General features: G+C 36.7%; 1 protein-coding gene and 1 pseudogene across 1 annotated transcript in view; one reads left to right on the top strand and one right to left on the bottom strand.

Annotated features, from left to right (window-relative positions):
• Positions 1–14,444, top strand: part of ARIH1 (ariadne RBR E3 ubiquitin protein ligase 1) — a 126,948-nt gene that overhangs the window by 21,995 nt on the left and 90,509 nt on the right. The gene's annotated exons all lie outside the window — the stretch shown is intronic.
• On the bottom strand, positions 12,545–13,512 carry LOC103010284 (60S ribosomal protein L10a-like; annotated as a pseudogene).

Below are 14,444 nucleotides of genomic sequence, written 5' to 3'. Positions count from 1 at the left end.
TCACATTTATAAAACTGGGAGAAGAAGCAGGAAAGATAGATTGATCTGGCCATGTGTGTATATTTATGTATTAATGTTATATATCTGATTCTATTTTGATGGAAATAATCTAAATCTTCCAGGTTGTCCTTTAACTTATATAAGGAATCTTAAGGATCTTTATTTAAATATTCGTAGCATTTACTTAGATATTTGGATCCATTTACTTGCTAAATGATAGCAGTTGTAATAGCAATTCCTGGCTTTTTTTTTTTTTTTTTTGTAAATACTGGGTTAGAATGAGAGACCTGAATCCTAAGACCTAAATCACAGGCAAGTTTTAAGAACTTAGGCAGTACAATGCAAACATATGAAGAAAAAGAAATGAAAGCTTTATATATAATATGGTAAAATGTTGGATTGCTTATTTATTACTCTAGTATTGGCTGTAAAGTGAGATTTTATAGGGGTAGCTGAACGATACAGATATTTGCATCATTTTCTTTGCTGTTGTGCTTCTAAAAGAAAGAGGTTTTGTTTTTCTAATAGGTAATACGGTGCTTCTCAAGGCTTCCCAAATGAAAAGGCAGATAAAAGTTGGTATTTGGTTTTCAGTGAAGATTGCTGGGTTTTCAAAATGACTGTAAAACCTAAAATCTTAGATACTTATAGCCTAAATTCTGGCCCCAAAAAGCTGATGATAATAGTTACTTTAATAAACTATATACTATATTGAAGAGATCTAGTCTGCTGTCGCTTGAATGTGGAAATGTATTTTGAAGTGAAGTTCCATGGTAAACCATAGTACAGATATTTTGAATAAATAGTGTTTAAGACAAGATGTTTTGGTGTATTTTAAGATGCCCTCCTCCCCGCCCCCCCCTGTTTTTTTGGTCTTAGAAACCTTTTTGGTTAACTTTTTAAAACTTTCATATTTCATATTTAGTACCTTCTTTCAAAAGTATTTTAGGTATTTCATGGTCTAAATAAATCACAAATTATTTTTTATCTTATCGCATGGCATATTAAAATGAATATTAGTCATTAATCTATAGTTTCTTCAAAATGGTCAGATCTAGCAGTCCAACTCAGTATAAAGCAAAATAGTTCTGAATTTTAGAGACCTAGGTATGTTCTAATCCTGACTGCCACTATTTTTTTTTTAAACATCTTTATTGAAGTATAATTGCTTTACAATGGTGTGTTAGTTTCTGCTTTATAACAAAGTGAATCAGTTATACATATACATATGTTCCCATATCTCTTCCCTCTTGCATCTCCCTCCCTCCCACCCTCCCCATCCCACCCCTCTAGGTGGTCACAAAGCACCGAGCTGATCTCCCTCTGACTGCCACTATTGACATTTCAAAAGTAACTTCTGCTTTTTAGTTTTCACCTTCTTAAAATGCATGTTGGTGATATCTTTAAAAAATCTGGTTAATCTATGTCTTTAAGAAAAGGAATTCTTAGTAAGTGGGTTAAGATGGAAACTTTAACTGTATCTAAATCATGCTAAGATTTGATTTTTTTTAAAGTAGTGCTTCCTTATGCTTATGTCAGTAAACTTTAATCTACAATTGAAATGTTTTATTTTAGAAGAAAAATAGCTGTATTTGTACTCTTTCCCACTTCCTTTTCCAATCTCACTTTATTCTGCAAGTTGCTATTTTTTCCTTTAATGGTATACTATGGAATTAACGATTGTACAGTATTTTCTAATATGACCTTATTGTTGGGCATTTTGTTCATTCTCTATTGTGTGCCTCCTTCCTTTCCTTTCCTTTCCTTCCTTTTCCTTTCTTGACCTAACCTAACCTTGGATGTGAGCTTGCTGGCCTTTGGGTATAGACATTTACGGTTTTTATAAATACGACTGAATGTTTTCAAAAATGGTTACGGAGTTTATACCAACAGTGTGTGAACTATCATTTTCTCTATACTCTTGCTGACACTATTAAGAATCCTAAAATTTTCATTAGTCTGATAAAGAAAATATTACTTGGTTTTTTTTTGTTTTTTTTTAAATAACTATTTATTTATTTATTTAGTTTTGGCTGTGTTGGGTCTTCGTTTCTGTGCAAGGGCTTTCTCTAGTTGCGGCGAGCGGGGGCCACTCTTCATCGCGGTGCGCGGGCCTCTCACTGTCACGGCCTCTCTTGTCGCGGAGCACAGGCTCCAGACGCGCAGGCTCAGTAGTTGTGGCTCACGGGCCTAAGTTGCTCCGCGGCATGTGGGATCCTCCCAGACCAGGGCTCGAACCCGTGTCCCCTGCTTTGGCAGGCAGACTCTCAACCACTGCGCCACCAGGGAAGCCCCCTTACTTGGTTTTTTTAATTGAACATTTCTCTGAATTGCCTTTTCATATCCTTTGTGCCTATTCTTAGTTCTTAAACTTTTTAAAAAAATTTTATTTATTTATTTTTAATTTTTGGTTGCATTGGGTTTTCGTTGCTGCACATGGGCTTTCTCTAGTTGTAGCGAGCGGGGGCTACTCTTCATTGTGGTGCACGGGCTTCTCATTGCGGTGGCTTCTCTTGTTGCGGACCATGGGCTCTAGGCGCACGGGCTCAGTAGTTGTGGCTCACGGGCTCTAGAGCACAGGCTCAGTAGTTGCGGTGCATGGGCTTAGTCTCTCTGCGGCATGTGGGATCTTCCCAGACCAGGGCTCGAACCCATGTCCCCTGCATTGGCAGGCGGATTCTTATGCACTGTGCCACCAGGGAAGCCACTTAGTTAGTTCTTAATATATGATAGTTATTGTAGCTCTTTTCTCCAATATGTAATCTGTGATTTTAAAAAAAGAGTAATACTTACATATGGTAACAAATAAAAAAGTAAAGACCTATTATGTCTTCAAATGATTACATTTATACTTTTAATTAATACACCTTTTTCTTTCCATCACCCTTTGGCATTATCTCTTTCCTCTTCCTTTTCGCACCTTTGAGGATCGCAGTTTATGCTACCTATACTTTTATGTTATCAAAGTTCCTTTGTCTTGTGATCATAACCAAGTCTTAGTTCGCTCATAGCTTGCTTTTTAAAGTGACACCATTGAGTAATGTTTGTTTTTATGGTTATATCATTTAGTGACAGTCCAAGTAGTCCAGTTTACGCTTGGATTGTATTCGCACTTCTCCTGGAGTCCTCCATTTTGTTCTTCTAATCAGGATGCCCTTCCCACTAGGCCTCTTGTATAGCCATCAATCACGAACTTTTACATTACACTTCTGCCCCTGTTTCTTAGATCTATGTCTTTTTTCTTGATTTAGTCTCATTTAGTCTCAGAATGCTGGACTACATTCTTAATTTAACTCCCACATAACTTTTTTTAGGATATTGCTCATTGTGACTCTGATAATGTCTTCAGTTTGCCTTTAATCTTGGTTGCTAGATTGGCTAGCCAGGAAACTTCTGGACTGGAATGCATATGAAAGATACTGCCTTCTGCATTCATTGTTGCTAATAAATCTAATACCAGTCTGCTTCCCATTTCTTGATAACTTTTTAAAAAAGTTTCAGCCTTTTCTCTTTATCCTTTGTGTTCTGAAGAGATGTATAAATGTGAATCCTCTGACCGTATTGGACCCTTTCAACTGGAAGATTTGTGTCCTTTTAAAGCTTTGGGAAATAAACTTTTAATACTGCTTTGGTAATTCCCTTCCCTCTCCTCTCGGAGTTCCTATTAGTTGATTGTTAAAAACAGTGGATAGTGGCTTGAATAAAAACTGCTAAAATAATATAAGGATGATTTGGGAGTGGGTGCATGTAGGAGTGCTAAATCTTCAACTTTCACAGGGAAGGTGATAGATAATATCTAAAATGGAAAGATAGTAACTATCGGAGCATAAGCATATTATTTAGGATGAAAATAAATACCAGAAGAAACAGCTAAAAATTTAAAATGGTTTTCTCAAAGGATTGGAAATCATTAGCAACTGGGATGTGGCAAAGATGGTTGTTAAACCTTGAGGTTACCATTAGCTTCTAAAACTGTGTACATCCACTAAATTTTTAACAATTTAACAGTGATTCAGTGCAATCCCATCCTTAAAGGTCCACATTTAGTGATACCTTCATTCTTTAAAATTCCCTCTGCAAATATATGTTAAAAGTGTTCTTAGTCCAAGCCTTCATGAAGAAAGATTCCAGTTGTATGTGCCACATGTTCCTTGTTCATTATTCTTAACCATTGAGCTGTGAATTTTGAGAATAATTGGCAGGAGAATGTACTGGGGATGTATGTGGCCTGTTACAGCTTGGTTATAAAACTTTCTTTAAATGATACAGGAGTATATTTTTGTCTATTTCAAGATCATTTGGATTTACGACTACTTTTTGATCTTTAAAGACTTTTATAATCACTCTGTTTTCAAGTAGTTTTTCTTAGAAAAGCATTTGTAAGATACAAATTTACTTAAATAAAACTTTCACACTTTTAAAATATAAGCACTATGATTTTCTTTTTTTAATTTTTATTATTTTTTTATAATTTTTATTGGAGTATAGTTATCTTACAATGTTGTGCTAGTTTCTACTGTGCAGCAGAGTGAATCAGCTATACGTATACATATATCCCCTCTTTTTTGGATTTCCTTCCCATTTAGGTCACCACAGAGCACTAAGTAGAGTTCCCTGAGCTATACAGTAGGTTCTCATTAGTTATCTATTTTATACATAGTATCAATAGTGTATATATGTCAATCCCAATCTCCCAATTCATCCCACCCCCACTTCCCCCCTTGGAGTCCACACGTTTGTTCTCTAAAGCACTATGATTTTCAAATAATCTCACTTATGTTTATATTGTACAAAATTTTGTGTACCACATATACATGTATAGAGTATGAATAAGTAAAGAGTAGTCAGTCAGTTGCTAATCAGAATCCTACCAGTTATCGATAGGTATTTCGAGTTGCCATGTTGGGAAAGGAAGGATATTAGTTAAAAGATACAGTTAAAAATACTAGGTCAAACACTGTTTAAAAAAAAAAAAAGTAGTTGGGAATGTATAGGTATCTCTTTTTCTAAGTACCTCCAGAAGAAGAAGTAACTACATACAAGACTTCTTAACAATATTCAGTTCACTTTACAGAACTAATTTTTGTATGCCATCTTTAGGTAGTTTGCAGATGGCTGGTGGTAGTGTTAAGGTGAAGTGACAGTACATGGAAGTCACTCAGATGTTTTGGTTGTGTGTTTGGTGGAACATTTGCAGTATGTGCCACAATAGCCATGTGGATTGCTAATACTTTGGGCTTGACCATTGGAATCCAGAGGTGAGAATGTGAGTAGATAACTCAAGGTTGCTAAATAACCTTAATTATTTCTCACAATTCTGAACTCCACAAAAATAGTAAAATAACATAAGGTGGTCTATATAGAATCTTCATTTGTGGTTTAGATTAGCTCCGTTATGCCAAGATAGTTTGGAATTGGAGTTACCTCATTCTTGGCCTTACCTTTTAGTTCTTACCCTTTTTATCTATAGGATTTTTTCCCTCCACTCAAGGAATAGCCAGTTAGGAGACTGAGACCCCACCCAGATTTTGCCTGAATGAGGCCTCATGTAAGGGTGAAGGTTTAAAACTAGAGTTATGATTGTTGGAGGTGACTTGGCTCTTGTTCAACTAAATGCTAAAGTATACTGCTATTTACATGAGTTTGTTTTTCTGTTGTAAAATAGAAGTTTTACATACTGTTTCTACTGTTTATGTAAATATATCCCTTCCATCACCCAACCCCTTTGGTTTGCAGTTGAATTTTTACAGAAAATTAAATGATTATACACAGTTTAGTAACCTTCCTTCCATTTACGGAAGCATTTTACTTCTCTTATTCTGATTAAACTCTTGACATTCTCTAGAGGTGAGATCTTTGACCTTTCAAATTTGAGATGATATAGAAGGAAGTAATTTCCTTCATATAACGCCTACAAGGCATTTGAAGGGCAAGGTGAAGAAGAACAAAGCCAAATTTGAAGTGTCATTGATGGGTAGTTGGCTAGGTGCATTCTTTAACAACTTTCAGTACATCAGGATTAAATTTATAGTTCAAATGCATATCTCAGCAAAATTTCAAGTTAAGTATCATGGATCTACAGAATTACAAATAGTTGGTCAAAACTTGTTGGTGTTAAATTTTATTTTAAATAATCTCCAAGGGTAGTGAGTAAAGTGTGAACTTCTTGCTAAAATAATATCCAGGAAGCATCTTCATTACATTCAACATTTCCCCCTTTTTTTCTTTTACCTTCCTTCTGCTGATGGTAGCTTAGAAGTAAATATTCAAAACTGGAAACTTTGAGGATTAGTGTTGTTTAGTTGTAAATTCTTTTTGTGAATATAGCTTTTAAGCCATCTGAGAATTCTGTGAGATGGTCTTCCTCAACCCTCCTAATTACCTCTCTGTATTGTTGGGCTAGAAAGCCAAAAACTTTATTTCTCAGACTATTTTGCGTTTAGGGTTTTAGATGTGAAATAGTTGCTGGCAATTAGATATGTATGTGAGGTGTGAAGGGGGTTCGTCTTTCTTCCCTTTTCTGTCCCCATCCCCCCCCCCTTTTTTTCTGGGTTGTGAAAATGTGAGATTTTTCTGCAGTAGCGGAAATGCAGCATTGCATTGTTCATTCTTCACTTTCTGTGTTATCAAGAGGCATTTGTAGCAAAGGCAGAAGCTAGACTCTTGTGTACATCACCTTTCTTCATGGTTATATAGTGGCAGTTGTGGCAGTGGCAGTGGTGACTTTCTGATTCCTTTGGATCACAGTTGTCTGCTGTTCTTGAATTTAGTGGTTCCATTGGTGGCTTAAGGTGGGGCGAGTCCCTTGTGATTCAGTTGTGTAGTGTTCTGGTGTCATTCTTATAGACAGACGTAGCCTTACAGCCCCATTCCTCCAGTCCTTAAAACCATTAAGCACCCAATTTCTCTTTCATTAACTCCCCCTTTGCTCAGAATATCTAGTGGTTTCTATTCCTGGCACCTAATCCTGATTGATCAAAGTCAAGAGCATCTTTTGGTGACAAGATACTACTCTTCCATTTTGTATGTAGTACTGTATGAACTTTGGATACCTAAAGGATTTATTGTATGTCATTGACTGTTAATTATATTGCAGCCTTTTAGTGACTCAGTATAAAGCTCTCAGCATCCTTATATACCTTTAAAGGGAAGGCAAATTATACCTGAATTATACATGATCATTTCTTAGAAGGAAATCAAGTATTTAATTAAATCTGAGAGTTTGGAAATGAAACTTTTTACAGTAGTGTGACCAGCTCAGATGTTGGTTCCTATAGTCTGTACCAGTGCTTCTCAAACTTTAATCTGCGTACACGTCACCTCAGGAACTTTTGAGGGTCTGGTTGAAATGAACATTCAGTAGATGTGGATTGGAATCTAGGATTCTGCATTCCTAACTAACCCTTTGAGATTAGGGTGATTGAGATTTTGTGGACCACATTTTGAAGTAGCAAGGCCTATACTACTGTTAATTATTGTAAAAGTAGCATTTTAAATTTCTATTCATATGATTATAAAGTAGAAAAAATCTTTTACCCTATTCCCAAACCAGTCCCTGGAGATATAATTCTCAAGGACAGCTTTCTAAACCTTTTAAAGTGCACATTCAATATGTCATACAAATTTACTTTTTTTTAAACACAAAAATGGAATATTGTACATTGCTCAGTAACTTGCTTTTTTCACTCAGTGGTACAGTGGTATCTCAGTAGTATCCTTCCATTCCAGTGCACACAGATCTATTTTCTTTTTGTTTTTTAAATTGCTGCATAATATTTTAAGTATGGTTACAGCATAATTTATAGGCATTTTCCTCTTGGGAAAATGTAGGTTGTCTTTGCTTTATTGCTTTTCCAAATAATGTGCATGTGAAATTTCTTTTTCTTACCCTTTTACACTTGTAGATTTCTTTTGGCTAGGTTCCTAAAAGTGGAATTTCTAGGTCCTAGGTCAAGTGCATTTTAAGTTTTGATCAGTTCTGCTAAACTATTCTCACAAAGGTTTTAAGAGAGTTGCCATCTTGGGGCTTCCCTGGTGGCGCAGTGGTTGAGAATCCACCTGCCAATGTAGGGAACACTGGTTCAAGCCCTTCCAGGAAGATCCCTTATGCCGCGGAGCAACTAAGCCCGTGTGCCACAACTACTGAGCCTGTGCTCTAGAACCTGCGAGCCACAACTGCTGAGCCCCCGTGCTACAACTACTGAAGCCCACGTGCCTAGAGCCCGTGCTCCACAACAAGAGAAGCCACGGCAATGAGAAGCCCGCGCACCGCAACGAAGAGTAGCACCTGCTGTCCAGAACTAGAGGAAGCCTGCGCGCAACAACAAAGACCCAACACAGCCAAAAATAAATAAATTAAATAAATAAATTAAAAATCAAGACTTGAATGTCTGCAAAGCACTTAGAACTCAACATGTCCAAAATTAAAAACTCATTTAAAAAAAAAAAAAAAAAGAGAGTTGCCATCTCACAAACATGTTGTGGGCCAGTTCCCCACACCTTTGTTTCCGGATATTACCAGTTTTTAAGATCTTAGCCATTGTGGTAGATTAAAAATAGTTGTATTATGGAGGTTGAATATTTTCTTGTTTTTCAGCCAATTGTATTCTTTGGCTGAACTCATAAACTGCCGATTTCTGTTGGATTATTTGTCTTTTGTGGACGTGTATGTTTGCTTATTTACCTTTTATTGTAGGTGTTGCAAACACTTCTGTACAGAAGTTTTTGTATTTTACAGCTTTGGGTTTCTAATATTGCTTTAAAAAGGCACATTAATAGTCTATAAAATTTGGATCACCAGCCGTTCTCTTAAGGAGCTCAGATTAAGCTAGATAGAAACATAATGTAGAAGCATGAGCCCATTCTTTTTAAAAATTTTTTTAAATTTTTATTTATTTTTATTTTTTAAATTTATTAAAAAATTTATTATTATTTTTTGGCCGCGTTGGGTCTTAGTTGCGACGCGTGGGCTCCTCTTTAGTTGTGGTGTGAGGGTTCTCTCTCTAGTTGTGGCATGCAGGCTCTCTAGTTGAGGTGCATGGGCTCAGTAGTTGTGGCATGCAGGCTTAGTTGCTGTGCAGTATGTGGGATCTTAGTTCCCTGACCAGGGATCAAACCTGCGTCCCCTGCATTGGAATGAGCCCATTCTGGTGTAGGAAAATTGTCAAACTGAGTTTTGAGATGGAATCTATTTAATTCTATTTCAGATCAAATTCTGAGATAAATAAGATCTAGGCTTTGGAAGTCTTTCTGTGTATGTTAATTGGGTTAAAAATGTTTTTTTTTTGCTGGTTCATTTTAGGCTACTCTTTAATATTATAAAACCCATTCATCTAATATTTAGCTTTCCCCTAAAATAAAAAGGTTGCCTGCTGAGACTTTTCAAAAAATAGTTGCCTCCCCACAGTACTAATCCTAGCAATGTCATTCAGCAGCTTGGTTGATTTACCAGGAGAGTCTGTCATACTCTTTTGAATTTGGGCCTGTCTGCATACATGCATACATCTAGAACTGTGGTTCTCCACCTTGGCTGCATATTGGAATGCATATGGTAATGCCCAGGTTCTTCCCTTTCGTACCCAGTCCCCTCCTCCACCTCTCCTCCGCCACCTCACTTCTGATGTATTTGGCCTGGGATGTGGCCTGCACATCAGTTTTTTAAAAGCTCAGGTGATTCTAATGTGCTACCAAAGTTGAGAATCATTTGATCAAACGATGGAGGATGACAGTGCATAAAGTCTCAGCTGGGACAGTTGGCATATTCAGACCCGCTTTTTTAAAATGCAAAAATGGAACTTTGGAGATACTTTCAAAGCAAACGCCCCTGCTATAACCCTAAAATGTAATTTTCTTCAAATTACTAAAATATTACACTACTATATTCATATGAGAGTTCTACATATACACTTTACTTTTCCAGAGCCCCCATAGTGGGAAACTGTTTAGAGCATTAGTTCCTAATTTTGGCTGCATATTACTATCATCTGGGGAACTTGAAGTTAAAAGTTTGGGTGAAAAATACATGTATCCATGTCCCATTCCAGACCATTGAATCAGAATTGCTGGCAGTGAAGTCCATGTATTGGTATTTTAAAGTTCCACAGGAGATTCTAATATGTAGCCAGAATGGGGAAACAATTGTTTTAGAGTTTATAGCTAGAGATGATGTGACATTTTAGATTGCCTTATTGTCCTGAAAGTTAAATGTATCACTGCCAGTAGTATTAGTTTTCTAATTATAGTGATTTCTCTCATTAACTGATTTTGTTTGGTTTGTTTATATCCTTTAAAAAAAAAAAAGAGGAACACCAGTAAGAACAGGATGAAGAGTTGTTTATTTCATCCAAGAGCTTGAGTTGACTTTCCACTAGAATAATGGATTAGTGAATTTTAATTATGAATTTTGGTAGCGTACATAGGTGGATTTCTCTCCTTTGACCAGTCCCCAGCCTAAAGCAATTAAATAAGAATCTTTAAGGGTGCCATAAGCATAAATTTTTATAAATGTCATTAATATTCAGATCCGATTAAAACTTGTTTTATCTTGGGTCAGGTCACTTTACCTCTCTACCCTCATCTGTAAAATGTATATAATGCTTACCTTACATGAAGTGTTAATGTGAGGATTAAATGAAATAATAATGTATATAAAGTGCCTGGCACTAAATAATACCACATCTGTGTTCTTCTGTTTAGGATTGCCCTTTTGACGCCGCACTTTTTTAAAATACAATTTTTATTATTTATTTATTTTTAAAATTTATTTATTTTATTTATTTATTTTTGGCTGTGTTGGGTCTTCGTTGCTGCGCGCGGGTGTTCCTCTAGTTGCGGCGAGTGGGGGCTACTCTTTGTTGTTGTGCCCGGGCTTCTCATTGCAGTGGCTTCTCTTGTTGTGGAGCACGGGCTCTAGGCATGCGGGCTTCAGTAGTTGTGGCGCATGGGCTTAGTTGCTCCGCGGCATGTGGGATCTTCCTGGACTGGGGCTCAAACCTGTGTCCCCTGCATTGGCAGGTGGATTCTTAACCACTGTGCTACCAGGGAAGACCTTTTATACAATTTTTAAAGGTTACACCCCATTTACAGTTATTACAAAAGATTGGCTGTATTCCCTATGTTGTACAGTACCTCCTTTTAGCCTGTCCCAGTAGTTTGTACCTCCCGGTCCTATGTTGCCCCCTCCCCACTGGTAACCACTAGTTTGTTCTCTGTATCTGTGAGTCTGCTGCTATTTTGTTATATTCACTAGTTTGTTGTATTTTTTTAGGTTCCACATATAAGTGATATCACACGGTATTTGTCTTTGACTTATTTCACTTAGCATAATGCCCTCCAAGTACATCCATGTTGTGCTAATGGCAAAATTTCCATTGCATATATATATACCACATCTTCTTTATCCATTCATCTGTTGATGGACACTTAGGTTGCTTCCATATCTTGGCAATTGCAAGTCATGCTGCGGTGAATATTGAGGTGCATGTATCTTTTTGAATTAGTGTTTCTGTGGGGCTTTTTTTGTTTTTTTGTTTGTTTTTCCAGATAAATACCCAGTAATTGATGGGTTATAAGGTATCATTGTACTTTTAACAGTCAGAATTCCATTATAGAGGATCCAGTGCAGGTTAGATTACTTTTATAATTTATATTTTAAATTTATATTTCAATTTGCGTACACTGAATTTATACTTTTGGGTGTACAATTCCATGAGTTTCGACAAATGCCTAGAGAATGTAATGGCCACCACAGTGAACTTACAGAACAGTTCCATCGTCACCCTCTAAAAAAACTCCCGTCTTCTACCCCATTTGGTCAACCCCTCCGCCATTAATCCCTGGCAACCAGGGGATTTGTACACCATCCTTATAGTTTTGCCTTTCATACCTTGTCATATGAATGGAATCATGCAATATATAGCCTTTTGAGTCTAGCTTCTTTCACTTAGAATTTGCATTTGAGATTCATACATGTTGTTGTGTATATCAGTAGTTCTTTATTACTGAGTATTATTCCATCCAGTGGATGTACCACGATTTGTTTATCCATTCCCTAGTTGCAGAACATTTAGGTTGTTCCCAGTTTTTGCCAGGTACAAATAAAGCTGTTATAAATATCCTCATACAGGTTTTTGGGTGACCATAAGTTTTCATTTCACTTGGGTAAATTCCTAATAGTGAGATTTTGGGGTTGTGCTAAGTAATATGTTCATCTTTGTAAGAAACTTTGAAACTTTTTCTTGTTGGCTGTATTATTTTGCATTCCCACCATCAGTGTATGAGAGTTCCAGTTGCACCACACACACTGCAGCACTTGGGATTGTCAGATTTCTCCCCCCACCCCAACATTCTAATTGGCATGTGGTGATAACTTTGTGGCTTCTGTTTGTGTGTCCCAAATGGCTAATGATGTTAAGCATCCTTTCATGTGCTTCTTCATGTCTCTGTATGGGTTTTCTTTGGTGAAATGTCTGTTCAGATTTTTTGCCTGTTTTTATTTTATTTTATTTTATTTATTTACTTTTTTAATGGTGGGAGTATGGTTTATTAAGCTGTGCCTTAGTACAGGCGCTGGGGCTTGCCCATGGTGCTCTTAATGTACAAAGCCCAGACGTTCTGCCAATTTTTCTTGAGCAACAACACCAGGAAGTTGACAGCTAAGTGGATGTTGTGCACAAGCTCATCATCTGTCATTTTCACGTGGCCAACAGCCACTGCCAGACACAGCACCTTCTTCATTGGAACTTGATCGTGGACTTCACTTCATCAACTTTGGCCACCATGTTTTCGTTGTGGGTCAGCAAGGAAGGGAACTTGCCAGCCTTATTCAAGCCTGGGCCCAGGATTTGTGGGATGTGCTTGATCAGAGACTCTGAAACCAAAAAGGCATCATACTTCTTGGCCAGCTTCTTGACCAGTTTATTATTCTTGTTGAGTTTCTTCAGGGCCTCAATGTCCATGTGGGGGATATCCACAGCCTTGGCTTCATCACAATGCTGCTGGTCCCGCAGAACACATACAGAAAACTTGGGACAGGGAGTGGACTTAAGCCTGATGGTGCCTGAGAAGCGTTTGTTCTTCTGAGAGTCATAGTTCTTCAGGCTGATCTGAAGCTCCACCATCTCCAAAAACTTCTGGCGCTTGCGCTGGTTCCCATACAGGACTTCCCGCACCATCTTGTAGGGGGTGTCTCGCACCGCGATAACTAGAAAAGAGCTTTGCCTATTTTTAGAATTGGATTTTTGTTTTCTTGTTAGGCTTCAAGTGATTTTTGAAATATGTATTCTAGGTACAAATTCTTTGTCAGATGTGTGATTTGCAAATGTTTTCTCTCAATCTGTGGCATGTCTTTCCCTTCTCTTAAGTGTCTTTTTTATTTTGATGAATTCCAGTTTATCTGTTTTTCTTATGGATTGTACTTCTGATACCTAAGAACTATTTGTCTAACTCAAGGTCCCAAAGATTTTTCTCCCAGAAGTTTTATACTCATATGTTTTACATTTACGTCTGATCCATTACGAATTTTGTATGAAGTCTGAGGTATAGGTCAGAGTTGATTTAAAATATATCTGTATGGATGTAGATGGATAGATGTCTTAATTCTTCTAGTACTGTTTGCTGAAAAGATTTTTTCCCCCATTGAATTGTTTTAGCACTGTTGTAAAAATCATTTTGCCATACTAGTATGAATCTATTTCTGGCTTCTCTTCTATTCCTTTGACCTGTGTTTCTATTCTTTTGCCAGTACTATACCTTTGTAGTATGTTTTGAAGTCAGGTGGTGTTCCTTTCAAAATTATTTTGGCTATTCTAGTTTTCTTGCTAACCCATAAGTTTTAGAAATATCTTGTTGACATCTACCCCAAAATCCCACTGGGATTTTGATTGGTATTGAGTTGAATCTTATAGATCAGTTTGGTAAGAATTAATGTTTTAACTACATTGAGTCTCCCAACCCATGAAGATGGCATATCTCCAGTTATTTAGGTTTTTTAAAATTTCCTTTACTAGTATTTTGCAGTTTTCAGCATATGTGTACTTTCACATAGTTTGTTAAATTTATACCTAAATATTTCATATTTTGGTGCTGTTGTAAATGGAACTTAAAATTTTTTTGGATTTCCATTTATTCGTTGCTAGTATGTAAAAAAAATACAGCTGTTTTTAAAAAAAATACTGGTCTGTAGATAACTGATAAGGACCCTACTGTATAGCACAGGGAACTCTACTCAGTACTCTGTAATGACCTATATGGGATAAGAATCTAAAAAAGAGTGGATATATGTATATGTATAACTGATTCACTTTGCTGTACACTTGAAACTAACACAACATGGTAAATCAACTATATTCCAATAAAAATTTAAAAAAATATATTGGTCTTATATTCTGAAACCTTGCTGAACTCATTTATTCTAGGAACTTTTTTGTAGGTCCATGGAATTTTCT

Source organism: Balaenoptera acutorostrata, chromosome 3 (genome assembly GCF_949987535.1).
Source record: "Balaenoptera acutorostrata chromosome 3, mBalAcu1.1, whole genome shotgun sequence".
In the NCBI taxonomy this organism is placed as follows: domain Eukaryota; kingdom Metazoa; phylum Chordata; class Mammalia; order Artiodactyla; family Balaenopteridae; genus Balaenoptera; species Balaenoptera acutorostrata.
This window is presented reverse-complemented; position numbering and strand designations above follow the sequence as displayed.